Source organism: Meleagris gallopavo, chromosome 2 (genome assembly GCF_905368555.1).
Source record: "Meleagris gallopavo chromosome 2, MGAL_WU_HG_1.1, whole genome shotgun sequence".
Taxonomy (NCBI): Eukaryota; Metazoa; Chordata; class Aves; order Galliformes; family Phasianidae; genus Meleagris; species Meleagris gallopavo.
Genome location: NC_139405.1, coordinates 72,453,644 through 72,468,657, shown reverse-complemented (window position 1 = coordinate 72,468,657; position 15,014 = coordinate 72,453,644).

The following is a 15,014-nucleotide window of genomic DNA, read 5'->3' as shown; positions in this document are numbered from 1 at the left end:
TCAAAACCAAAAATAACAATATTTGGGGGGATAATAATGAAAGTGGCTGGTCAAATAAAGTAAACAGATGCTTTCTTTTGATCCATTTCCTTTTTGGAGCAGATAAGAATTTTTCCAACTCAAAACATTTCAAATTAAAACATAAGACAAGAGGAAAAATTTCAGATGTCTCTACTATGTTTTCATAAATCCTCCTTCTGATCCAGTTCTTTTTCTGCCATCTTGCAGCTGTCTTTCAAACGTCACTAATATTGTTTCCCATTTCCAAATTTTCAGTGCTAATTAACTAATTACAACTCTGAAGTAAACTATGTCCTCAAATGTTTCAAAATGCATATACTCTGGTTTCACGTGGAAGCTTCTAATTTACACTGATAGCTTGTGAAAGACAGAAACTATTCATGGAAAACAATATATTGAGTGTTATCATCAAAGAGAACACATAAAGGACATGTAGGTCCATTCTTTCTATACAGTATTTTGATTATTTGTTGTGTTGAAATGTCTTCATATCAGCAACTTCTTCTGTCAAGGTCAGCTAGCAACATTTCTCAAAGATTAAAACTCAGATATTCAAGAAGTTTTATAAATGCTTGTTTCTGAGTAGCTTTTAGACCTCAAAACTCCCCATCTAAATTGTATTAGTTAAAATATTCCTAAGATTCAATGTTTGTTGTTGTGTTTTTTTTTTTAATTAAGAAGCATAGTTTCTTCAGAATAAAAAGTCCATAACATTTTCCAAAAACATGAAACTTTCACATTTGAAATCCAACCTTACTATTCAGCATGATTTTACTGTACAATTTGTCACAAGTGTGATATGTAGTTGAAACATTTCCGTTAGTTTATGCTCTCAGTAACATTTGACAAATACACAATCTGAGAGGAACACGACTATTGATAACCGTAATTTCTAACAATTTGGTTTCCTTTTCACTAAGATATTTAAAAATATGCTGCATGTAAATATAAGTATAGTTATCAAGAGCTTCCCTAGGAATGATATGTTTTTAAAAGATTCTGAATTCTCATTATTTTTCCAAAGATTTGAGTTTGAAGTTCCCTCTGGAACAATGCTGACAACCTTTAATGCAGCTGTAAATGCATTTCAGCCATTTTGTCTGGAGAGTCAAAGCTACTAGATATATTATCAATTATCTTGGTTCATTGAACACATGGACTAGAGAACATAGATTCCTTAATCATGATTCCTAGCCTCAGATACTATTTTTGACCTACATACACTGTTGAGTTAGAAATGTTGGCTCAGCATGTCTATTAGGATATCTTTCATTCTGGTGTTCTACCAAAAAAAAAAAAAATCAGAACTGAAATTCCCCAGTCAGCACGAGTGGTCTGAACAAGTACCAAAACATGTTTAATACTGTGGAAACATATTATACAGTATATATTACAGACTGACTCTAAACATTTTTTTTTCTTTCAGCAAATAGACTCTATAAAGAAAGCTGCAGGGCCCTGAGGCAAATCAATTTTTATGGCCATAAAATTGTTTTGGTACTTTATTTTCTTACTAGAAGTGAGGAAGAATTTCTGATTGATGGTGTTTTCTGATGTTCAATTAATTATATACAATGATAAACAGACAAGGTTATTATCAAAAAATAATGTCAAAAATTATCAACAAGGAAGTACAAGCAACAGAAAACCTGCAATATACTGTGATCTTATTGTGTGTATAGAAAGAGGAAAATTTGAGCAGCAAATAACTAGCTCATCTAGTGTAGCAAGGATGAATCTCAGTAAGTTTCTGCACAAATTCTACATTATTGCAATGCTAAATTATGGGGTGAAAGTTGTTTTGACGTACTGCACATTTTGATCAATTCCTGGATATGAAAGATGGACCAAAAGACCAGAAAAAGCAAAAATTCAATTTACAGCTATGCAGAATGCAAGAAGGAGACTACTTCAAGAATTATAATCCCTCCCTGCAAAAAGACCCCAACACATATAATCAAATAATCAATTTATAGAGAAGTAGAAAATATAAGAAGCTAGAGTAGACTTGTCAGAACAAATCACATTAAGAAAACACACTTCTTTCTAGAACCAACTAACAGATTTTTTGGGTTGTGTTATACATCTTGAATTAAGGGAGGCTTTTGACACCAGTTAACGTGATGGTATTGCAAGCCAATTAAAGAAAAAAAGATTGTAACAAGTGAGATCTCCCATAGTCAGGTTGCACTAATGTTGGAGGAAGGAAAACACTATCTTTAATTTACATAAAATACGTGGTGTTGTTCAGCCTAAGAAAAGGGAGAAGGATAATATTGCTCAAGCACAAAATAAGCTGTTACAGATGAAGAAATTTTCCTTTTTTTTAATTTATTTATGGTGGACATAAGAGGTTGTAAACTGCAATAGGAAAAATCAGGAAACCCTTAGGAAAAAAACTTGAGTGCTTTGGACTAGGGATTCAGACTTTTGGGCAGAAAGAGAGAAAAACAGAGGAGTCAGGGCATTTACTCTCATTGGAGAAATTTACAAACAAAGAAAGTCTGTTTGGAATGGAATAGGAACTGTTGATACTGCCTTGACAGAGGAGACAAGATTAAATTTAGTGCAATACAATTCAATTTTTAGATGCTAACTCCCTTGCCACTGAGGTCTCTGTTGTTCACTCAGTACCAGCTTTCAAGTTCATTGGTGGCTATGTTGTTTCAGTTTTGAATATATCTAGAAAAAGACAGATATAACAACCTCAAGATATGATAAATTGATTTGGAAGCTGATACATATGTGCTGCCTCACTTATCTTTAGTGCTGCCTGACATGAAATAGCAAATCTGAGGTGTGTATGTTTTTGCAGGGAGGTTACAATATTCCACCACAAAGGTAATAAATAATAAAAAGCAAATTAGAATTTGTGAAGCAGGAAGCCTTATTTTAGATTATGGAACTACCTTGTGTCTCTCTTGCTCCAATTTATAGGATGGAGTGGAGGTTCTTTTACTATATGGATACCTGATGCTGAGATTAAGACACAAGAGATCAGATGTTAGTTCGACCAGTTTATTACAAATCCTAGTCATCTACGGAGATGAGGAAGGGAAGATAGAAAAGATAGGAAATTAAACAAAGGAGTCTTTGTAGAGAGTAAGAAGGAGATAGTCACCATCATGTGTCCAGCATGTGCCACGCTGAAGTTATTTGGTCACAGGCTAGATCTTCCACCAGTAAACACTCCTGAGCGCTCTCTTCTGGAGGCAAACAGCTGCAAAGAAAAATGCTTTCAAATGCAAAATTGTCCACATAATGATGCTGACTGCCACATGGCAGCACCCACCTCTCATGTTCTAGAGAAGTCTCTTATCACTCTTATCACAAAAAATGCCTCAGAAAACAAGCTTTGAGCCAAAAAGGAAGAGTTCGGACAACTTGCTTACTTTACTTCGTTTGCAAAAGGTTACTATATTTTATTATTTTGTCGGGCATTTTTCATGGGCATAATGTCTTTATTCCAGCAAAATTTCCTGGAAAAAAAATTTGAAAACAACAATTTAAGAAAAAAACATAAAATAGGCTCTTCTTTTACCCAGTAGATGCCTCTTCAACTACTATAACATCAACATCAACCTCTGAAATTGTGGACCAAAATAATAAAATAGCAAGCATTATTTTCAGAACAGACCTCATAGACCCATCCCTTTCTCCCCTGCATCCCCCTCCTCTGCTGTGGGTAATGTTGCCAACCACTAAATTTGGCACTAGATCACATTGCCCAGGGTCCCATCCAATCTGGACTTGAACAACTTCAGGGACGGGGCATCCAGAACCTCAGAACCTTCCTGGGCAGTCTGTGCCAGCACCTCACCACCATCTCTGAAACCAGCTCCCTCAACCTTTCTTCATAGGAGGTGCTACAGCCTGATCATTTTTGTTGCCCTCTTCTGGATCAATTCCAACAACTCCACATCTTTCCTGTACTAGAGGCCTCAGGCCTGGACACAGCACTCCAGATGAGACTTTTACAGATAATCACCTCCTTCACCCTGCTGGCTACCCCTCTTTTGATGCAGCCCAGGATACTGTTGGCTTTCTGGGCTGCAAATGCACAGTGTTAACTCATGTCAAGCTTTTAATACAGCGGAATTCAAAGTTCTTCTCAGTAGGGCTGCTCTTGCTTCAGATTGTACTTATATCTGGGATTGCTCTTCTTGCACTTCATTATATTCTTGTGGACCCTGTTCTAAACTGCCTTTCTTGGACTCTTCAAGCCTAGGAGAAGACAAGGTAGGTTATTAATCTAATTACTCCTATCATCGTTTCTCTGTTCTTCCTTTAGTGCAGATGAGCTTCTTATCACATAAAGAGTACTACATTATACTGAGTTATTCAGTGATTTGAAATTATGTAATGATTGGAATACAATTTCTAGAGAAGAAAGACTTATGAATATGTTTTAGCGCAGTTCATCTTCTTCTCTGAAAAGTATGAAACTGTTCCTAAATTACTTTGGTAGATTTTCATCTAACAGAATGGCTTGTCCCATAAAAACAGCAGTATGTACAGTTGTAACAAATTCTTTCTGTACAGTAACATAGATGTTTTGCTTTAGAGATAAGAATTAGGGAAAACATGATGGAATTAAATAGAAATTTTAAAACTATTTTAACTTTTCTAATTTCCATTTCACTTAAAGAGTTCTCAGAAGTTTCAGAAATAATCTGAAGATCACTGAAAACATAGATCAGTTTTCTTCCCTATATTCTGCCAGCAGCATTCCCAAGAAAATATGATGCCATTAGTTCCCTGCTCCTACTGGTAATATTAGTAATTCTCCCAAGAGTTCCTAGAGTGCAAAACATGAGTTAATGTTAATCTTATATCTTTTATTTATCGCAGCAGAAAATTCTCCCTGGTTCATCTGAGGAAAGCATACCGTTTTGAGCATCTGTTCCTTATCATCTATACTTCTAAATCAAGATTTTCTCTGTGATATCTAAGAGAATCACAAGTGTATTAAACTAACAGAGGAAGATCTCTTTATCTTGCCTTCCTCTCCTTCTGCATTTCTCCTGTAAATGTTATTTAAAAAAAATAATAATAAAAAAATGAAATGTTCTGCTTTGACTTATTACTTAGTCCATTAACTCAAGAGCTGTTGCTGTTGTTGCTGGGAAACATTGGAAATGAAGGGGGGATTTCACATTGTGCGAGAAGTTTTAGATATGTTATCTCTCATTCTGCTTACTTTTCCATGTCACCTGATTCAAATGCCAAGCCCAAATCCTCAGGCATACAAGCATGTCCCATTTACTTTGTTTCTTTTTCCATGCACGAAAGGTATACCTAATGTTTTGTTGCAGTTGTTTTGCCTTCCACTAAAGAGAAAGGAAATATCATTACCAAATTCACTGTGAAATAAACTAATTGAAACTGTTGCCATTACAATAATCATAAGCCAGGTCATTTATATATGGATAAATTGAAATGTCTGCAGATGTTCATCTACAAAATAAATTGCTCTGTACAGTAACATTAAATACAGAAGATGTTATTCATAATTCCAATGTTATGTTTTCTTCAATACCTGTAATTGATGTTCTCCTCGAGGTTTAGTCACTATGCAATTATTTCTCTTCTATATGAATGGAAATACGTAACAAAAGGAATATACTAAGTAACGCGTAAAATTTATTGCATGAAGAAATTCTTTGTAATACATGTAAGTGCCTCTGTTCTACGCTTCCTGGAAACAAAAATATTACATGGTTTTAGCAAAGGTAGTTTTGATCTCAACGTAGAAATAATTTCAGCACCTCCATTCCCTTAATTGGATTTGATATGCATTGTAAACCAAGCAGTACCTTCAATCAGCTGCAAAAATAAGCCAAGCTTTAAAAATCATGCAGCTGCAGACATTTACAACACGCATTCAGAGTCACTAGCAGGTCTATGCATCGTTTTTCTTCCGTACAGAAAGGCTAAACAAACCATTCATACTTGTAGAGACTGAGGTTAGATGCTACAGAGCACCAAATGTCCAGAGATGTACTTAACAAAAATGTGGTTCTAAATATAATCTTACTTCCAGGTGGATTTCAATTATGTGTTTAAACCAAGGTACACATTTCAGAACTTTGATAGATGAATATGAAGTTTTTGACTCTTTCTGCGATTATGTCGTAGGAAAGAAGAAGTAACTTTTGATAGCTTTTTCAAGCAAAAACCAATGTGTATAAAACAGACTGGAACATCACATAAGATGTAATTACATGCCTATGATATATGTCTTATTCAAAGAATTCTACAAAAACATCTATACATATATACTGTTTAAAAAGTACCTTTTTAAGTGGTAACTCTGGGACATTACAGTATCTAGCCTATGAAAGCACTGGTGAACCTTAAAAAAGTCAGCAAAATACAATTGTATGGGTTGCATGGGCACATCTCTCATCACTGTGAGCAAAATGTTTACTTTAGGAAACAGTACTCTACTCAATTTCAAAGCAAATTATTTGAATTTAAATTCCATGGGAGACTTCCCCCACTTTCTTGTAAGCCTTGTTGGTTTAAACATAAAAAGCAAATGATGGCTTTGAACTCCAGAAGTAGATGCATGAAGTTTTGCACTTTTCCTAGTTTTAGGCAACACAGAGGAGATATTTACTACTTATTCCTTATTCAACTGATAGTCAGATTCCTTTCACCTTTGACTATTAATGTTTCAGCTGATGTTTTAGCTAGACTAAAAGTAATTCATTTCCCTTTATGAAGACCACAGTGCTCCATATATAAACACTGAGAGTTTTATTTTTGTTTACATTTGCATCCAAATATTCTCAACATCATAGCATAATTTTTTATTTTCAAATTGTGCTTAGGCTACAATACAGCTCTTATTTTTTCTCAAGATCTTTCATTCTTACACTTTTCATAATAGCAAGAGTAAGGTAAATTCCTATTTGTGGCATAGGTATTTCTTTCAATGAGTATTTACTTGGGTAAATGATTGTCAGCATAATTGAGCAAATATAGGAAGAGTTAATTAAGCACAGCAATTACTTATTTCACGTATTTACAGAGAGAAGTCATTAGATCAGTATCTGGATTCTTGAAGTTATAGAGACTGGGGTTTGAAGGGAAGTCAAATTATCTGTGGAACTCAAAATGAAATTTCTATTCATAAGTAGTCCTACTGCCCATAAAACACTATCTTTTACCATAAATAAATAAATGAATAAATGAATTAATGGGCCAATGACAATCTACTGACAGAAAAAAGGCAGGTTGAGTTAATCAGTAGGCGGAGTTAGTGTATACAGGATTCAGTACTTATTGGTGATTAAGCCACACAATTCAGCGAAGAACTTACACCCACAAGAACAATCCTTGTTTCAGAAAGGCCGTAAAATGAATTTATGTCAGCCAAAGTTTCTATTATTCGTAGCTTAGGAGCCTAACTAGAACTCCAGAGCCAGATGGTTGCAGTATCGTTCAAGGCATTTGCATGGAGAATGAAAGCTGGAGACCTCTTCTACCAGTTCTAAACTTGAACTCCCTCCTCTCTCTTCCCAGGCATGTTCTATATGGATAATATGACACTAGCAAAATTCCACTGCCACTTCCACAATTCTGGTGACTTTCAGCAGAAAACAACTAACTTCAGTCTATAGCAATATTTATGAACTAACATGTGGGAACTAAGAAGAAATTTTTGAATAATTATTACTTTCCTGTGGTCAGTTATGTAAGTATTGAATATCTTAATTCTTAAAGACAATTTCCTAATTCTTAAAGACATTTTCCTAATTCTTAAAGACATTTTCACACACGCTTCCATGTTTTTTGGATGTTTCTTGCTGGCTATGTATAAGCTTAGCAGGTATGACCGCGGCACGTATGATACTTCTCATCAGCAGCTGTTTCTGAATTTCACACCCAGAATGGAATGTGTATCCATGAACATAGACTTAAATCTTTGAGAAATGGCTTACTTTCATGAAGATGACACAAATTTGTTAACATTGTGAAATTTTCTCCTGGATGTCAGCGTAAATTACAATGTCTTCAAGTTAACTATTAATTATTGATGAGATTTTAAAATTAATTTATTGAGGAAATTTCCTAAAATTAAAATATGCTTAACCTTCCCTAATTGTCAGGAAAAAAGCAACAGCATAAGAATACTCAGCTTCACTCTCATATTTGAATGAATGTTCCATTTAATATTTAAGATGTTCTAATGATTACTGTGTTTGTTGTAAAATTACACAAAGCTCCAAACAGGCCTAATTTAAAGCCTACTAAAACCTTTGAATAAATTTCATTGTCTTCATTGGTAATTGGATCAGACTTCTGGACAAAAGGAATAATGACAAATAATGAGTAAGAGAACAAAAATAAACCTGGTTCTCTCATGAACACAAGGTAAAAGCTACCATGTATAATGTAAAAATGCAAGTGGGGAAAGTAACAAAAAGACAAACAAAAAACACAAATGGGATATCCTGAACAACATGCTCAATCAGATCATTTCAACGATATGCTTGCTGGTGACCTTCCACTAGGCGATAAGCATAACTGGAAATTGTAATGTATTACGAATTCCAATGAACAGTTCAAAAGCTCAAACTCTCTTTTGTCTGCCAGTCATTAATTCATACAGGGAGGGAATGTTTCACAGTTAGTGTGAGTGTGCTAGCATGTAATTCAACATGTGCTAAACATCAATGAATCCTATCTTAAAATACATACATATGCTCCAGATAATGACTTCTAGAATTTGCAAAACTATTATTTCTCATTTTCACTTTGAATGTGTACAATACTCAGTGGAAATTTCAGTTGTGCTTGTGTCCTGATAAAGGCAAAACTATTTCTATAACCTAAAACTCTTTCCTGAAGACTCAGAAGTTGTCAGATTCTTTTTTTGTGTTTTTTTGTTTGTTTGTTTGTTTGTTGCTTTTGTTTTTGTTTTTGTTTTTGTTTTTTTTGTCTAGACTTCATATTGTCATCTAGAGATAACTTTATCCCTGCAAGTATGACAATTTTTCCCATCACCAGTGTTATATTTACTGCTACATTTTTATGTAAGGTACAATAATATCACATTATACATTTCTCATTTGTTCATTACTTCTTTTTTCCCTTAGATTTCTAAACCTTTCATTGAGTAGAGATTTATTGGTGCTTGTTTGCCCGACTTAGTTAGTTATCTAGCTACTCATATAATTTTAAGACAAGTTGATATTTATCTGGTAGAGAATTATACCTTTCATGAAAATATAGTAAACATAATTTTGGCCATTCTGTACCACTCTTTAAATAGATATTTCCATTTAGATAACCTGCATAAAAAGAAATGAAAAGTCAGTCTAAAAGCGAAGACTGGAAAATAGAGGTGAATCACAAAAGGCAAATTCTGTCATGTTTGTATTACCTTTGTTGAATTAAGTACTTGGTCATAAAAGCCTCACTGTTTGCTAATTTGTAGCTGAACGGAGATGCTAGTATACATGAAGCCCTATTAAAACCCAGAAGGAGCTATTCATGCCTTAGAGGCTGCCTGTTTATAGTTTCAGAGGATTCTAGGCCTATGTACCAAAAATCCTGGCAGAGAACTCAGTATACTGCTATTCCAGTATATTTTTACTAACCTAAATGACGTCAGTTTCCAAAATTGTTCAGTGAAGTTGATGATTAAATTATAAACTTTAAATATTGCAAAATATGAGTTATGTTTTCACAAGGAGAAGGATATATATCACGCTGGAGGTTTTTAATAGAACATATTCAGAGAGTTTCAAAAATATGTTTCCCTTGTTGTTTTGTAAGATGACAATTATTGACCTTGTATGCAGATATATATTAAAAAAAAAAAAAAGTTATTTACGAAGATTCATTATTTAAATTATCATCCATTACACAACTTAGACTACAGGCTAAGATTCCTTGAGTTCTTCCAAAATGTGAGCTTTCAGAAGGCCTATGGGCAGTTCATGTACCTCATGTAGACAGCTACCAATCTTGCAATGTGCGTATATACCTCTTTGTGTTTACTCATAACCAGAATTGATTTAGTTACCTGCTTAGATAGATTATGTAACACTCCATTACATAGGTATATATGTAAAGAAGGTGCTGAAGGTGCTAAGAATTAAATTAAACAAAGCATGTATGTATATCATTAATCCTTGGCTGTGGTCAACAGAAAAGAATTATGGTAACATTCAAATGAGCTATTGGGTGATATATCCGCTATAAGTTTCAGTTCTCATCCACTTTTAGCTGTGTGTATGCCTAAGTTGTGACAAAATCAATAAACTTCCATTTAAATTATCTCTAGAGTATTTTTCATTTACTGGTACAGAGAGATGTTGCTGTATGTTGCTTTGAGTATGACTAATTTTGTGGCTTTCATTCAGAGGTTTCTATCTCTCCTTATTTACTATAAACACAGCTGATTAACATCAAAGATCCAGCACTTAGAGAAGTGATTGTGTAATTGAGCCCCAGAAAATACCACATTTTGTGTTTTGAAACCTTAGCAACAATGTACATAAGCATTTAGAGCTTTCACTTATTTTTTCTATAAAGACATTAAAATGAAGTATAACAAAATTCAAATGTACACTTAAAATTTACTAAAAGATAGAGGAGGTGGTTTTTTTTTCAAATTTAGAGAACTGTGTTCATGCTGTCACACAAGGACAGCCAAAGGTGTAGTAAACTAGTGCTACTGTTAAGATCTATGAATCTTATAATATTTCTTATTATATTTTAACAGTTTGCTCATTGCTAAGTATTTTAGCCTAAGAAGAGATCATCCAGAATTCTCAGGTTGTAATAACTTGGGCATGTTGTGGAGGAAATGGCAGCTTATTTTTTTTTTCACGATTACATAAGAAATATTTGTTGGCAAGATGAGCAATGAGTGCTGCTCTGAAAGTAATACCTCTTATTTTATTATGTAGGCCCATGACATCAGGGGTGGATATTGGTGATATGACAGTAGAGGTTAAATCTCACGCCTGTATTTCATTACATTTTTTTGCTGTTTGACAGATGGTGGCAGAGGGGCAGTCTGACAAAATGACATCTGAGATGGAACTGCAGATGAAGAAAAGATGTGCAAATGAATTCCTCAAAGAGGAAAAAAAAAAATAGCACCCACTGACATTCATCAATGCCTGCTCTGTGGTTATGGAGACTAAACACTGGGTGTTAGCACAGTGAGGTGGTGGGTGATGTGTTTCAGCAGTAACAACATCAGCAGTGGTTCTCCTCTCTTTTCAGGAGCATGGCATGAAGGTTCTTGTTTATTGCTGGCAAAAATGAATGGCTAATGGTGGTGACTGTGTTGAAAAAAAATGTTTTGTAGCTGAGAATTTGCTCCATCAAATCGTGTTATTGTGCTCTTTGTGTTTGTTGTCATTTTCGTAGATATAAACAGGAAGCATTACTTTTGGAGTGGCCTACATATTTTAGCATTATTTATAGAAATTAAGGTCTCCAGTTAGGCAAAACAGGACAAGGGGGTTTTAAGTTGAGGGAGGGAAGATTTAGGATGGATGTCAGGGGGAAGTTCTTTACTACAAGAGTGGTGAGGTGCTGGAATAGGCTGCCCAGAGAGGTTGTGGATGCCCATCCCTAGAGGTGTTCAAGGCCAGATTGGTTGCCCTGGGCAGTCTGGTCTAGTATTAAATGGGGAGGTTGGTGGCCCTGCATGTGGCAGGAGGGTTGGAGATTCACGATCCTTGAGGTCCCTTCCAATCCTGGCCATTCTGTGAATATCTTTGAATTCTGTGAAAAATTTATCTATGCATGTCTATCATTTAAATCTCATCAATTTCACTGTAACTACGTATATGCGTAGTTTGACTACAATTTAAGACCTTCTCAGGATTATGAATCTTAAGAGTAGACAGGTGTTTTGAAAAATCTATGCTAATGGTAGCAACACTGTGAGACTAATATATTTTAATAGATTTTTGTTATTCATTCCCCTGATGTTTCATTAACCACAGTCTAAGGTTCCTTGAAATCTTTCACAAAACGTGAGCTTTCAGAAAGGCCATGATCATTTCACAGAATCACTGAATTGTAGGTGTTGCAATGGACCACTGAAGATCACCGAATCTGGTGCTAAAGCAGTTTCCCTTCAGGAAGTTACACAGGAAAGTTTCCAGGTGGGTTTTGTGTATCTCCAGAAAAGGAGACTCTACAACCTCTTTCGGCAGCTTGTTTCAGTGCTGTGTCGTTCATTTCACAGAATCACAGAATCACAGAATCACAGAAACACCAAGGTTGGAAAAGACCTACAAGATAGTCCAGTCCAACCATCCACCCATCACTAGCAGTTCTCAGTAAACCATATCCCTCAACACAAAATCCAAACTTTCCTTGAACACTTCCAGGGTTGGTGACTCCACCACCTCCTGGGCAGCCCATTCCAGTGCCTGACCACTCCTTCAGAGAAGTAGTACTTCCTAACATCCAGTCTAAATCTCCTCTGGTGCAGCTTGAAGCCATTCCCTCTAGTCCTATCACCAGTTATACCAGAGAACAGGCCGACCTCCAGCTCACTACAACCTCCCTTCAGGTAGTTATAGAGGGCAATAAGGTCTCCCCTGAGCCTCCTCTTCTCCAGACTGAACAATCCCAGCTCCTTCAGCTGCTCCTCATAAGGCCTGTGCTCCAGACCCCTCACCAGCTTTGTTGCCCTTCTTTGAACCCGCTCCAGGTCCTCAATGTCTTTCTTGCAGTGAGGTGCCCAAAACTGGACACAGTACTTGAGGTGCAGCCTCACCAGAGCTGAGTACAGGGGGACAATCAGTTCACTGTTCCTGCTGGCAGCACCATTTCTGATGCAAGCCAGGATGCCATTGGCCTTCTTGGCCACCTGGACACTCACGTTCAGCCAAGCATCAAACAATACCCCCAGGTCCATTTCCTCTACACAATCTTCCAGCCACTCTGCCCCAAGCCTGTAGCGTTGCCTGGGGTTGTTGTGGCCAAAGTGCAGGACTTGGCTTTTGACCTTGTTGAACCTCATCCTATTGGCTTGAGCCCAGCCATCCAGCCTGTCCAGATCCCTCTTTAGGGCCTCGCTACCTCCAGGCAGATCGACACTTCCAGCCAACTTGGTGTCATCCACAAACTTGCTGAGGGTGCACTCAATGCCCTCATCCAGGTCATCAATAAAGATATTGAAGAGGACAGGGCCCCAGCACCAACTCCTGGGGAACACCACTCATGACAGGTCGCCAGCTGGATTTAGCTCCATTCACCACCATTCTCTGGGCCTGGCCTTCCAGCCAGTTCCTTATCCAGCCAAGAGTATAGCGGTCCAAGCCACAGGCTGCCAGCTTCTGCAGGAGAATACTGTGAGAAACAGTGTCAAAGGCTTTGCTGAAGTCTAGATAGACTACATCAACAGCCTTTAATTTCATGTAACTCATGCAAGGACCTGACCCTACAATCACAGAATCACAGAATGGCCAGGGTTGGAAGGGACATCAAGGATCATGAATCTCCAGCTCCCCTGCCACATGCAGGGCCACCAACCTCCCTATTTAATACCGGACCAGGTTGCCCAGGGCCCCATCCAGGTAGTCAGATTTATTCTACACAGAAAGAGTATCAGCACTTGACTGCATGGTAAACATTGCAAAAAGAATGATCTGAAAGAAGACAGTGGCAGTCAGCACATGACTCAGAAAATGACTCTTCCAATCCATGGTATAACTTTTAGGTTGATAACGGGGAAAAATGGGCAGAAGAGAAGGGTCTGGGAAGACTATAGTTCAGCAAAGCTACAAATCAATTATTACAGTACTTGCAGTTTGCTTATTTGCTCTTTGATTTGTCATGTTTCTCACTTTTAATTAAAATGTAAGCTGTCATTAATTTAGAGTGATATAAAGTGCAAAAGCATTAACAGTCAGATCACAAAATGTTGGTACGTTTTAAACCACAGGATTTTCAAGTGCTTCAATAGTCTTCATTCGTGGACAACTCACAGGAAAGAATCACTCTTCAAGAAGTTGCTAGTACATCTAATCTACAATAAAATGCAGGTTAATCACAGAATCACAGAATCACAGAATTGTAGGGGTTGGAAGGGACCTCTAGAGATCATCGAGACCAACCCCCCTGCCAAAGCAGGTTCCCTACACCACGTTGCACAGGTAAGCATCCAGGCGAGACTTGAATATCTCCAGAGAAGGAGACTCCACAACCTCCCTGGGCAGCCTGTTCCAGTGCTCCGTCACCCTCACCATGAAGAAGTTCTTACGCACATTCGTGCGAAACTTCCTGTGCTGCAGCTTGTGTCTGTTTCCCCTCGTCCTGTCTCCACGTACCACTGAAAAGAGACTGGCCTCACCGCTATGGCCGCCACACCTCAGATATTTATAAACCTGGATCAGGTCCCCTCTCAGTCTTCTTTTCTCAAGGCTTTAGCCTTGACAGACCCAGTTCACTTAGCCTTTCTTCATAGGGGAGATGTTCCAGGCCTTCACCATCTTTGTGGCCCTCTGCTGGACTCTTTCCAAGAGATCCCTGTCTTTTTTGTACTGGGGAGCCCAGAACTGGACACAGTACTCCAGATGAGGCCTTACAAGGGCAGAGTAGAGGTGGAGGATCACCTCCCTCGACCTGCTGGACAATTCATTTACTATCTTGATGTAAAAGATTAACCCTGCATGCAAGTACTAAAACTGAGCATTTTATATAAGGCTAACACCTTTTATTGTTTTAATATTGTCTATTGGAATTTTTATATATACATGCACAGACAAACATCCATATATACATCCATATATACATTTGTTTGTCTGTATTTATGCCTTATCTACAAATCAATTACACAGAATTGGAGATAGAGAAATCAATTCTGTAGCACTAAACTCTATGAAATAGAGTCCCTACAGCTGCCTACAGCTGCAGGATCACATCAATGTGTTATTTTCATGTCATTTTCTTTTAAAAAGAAACAGCACCACCTTGTATTCTGAAATAAAGCTACAGCTATTTGG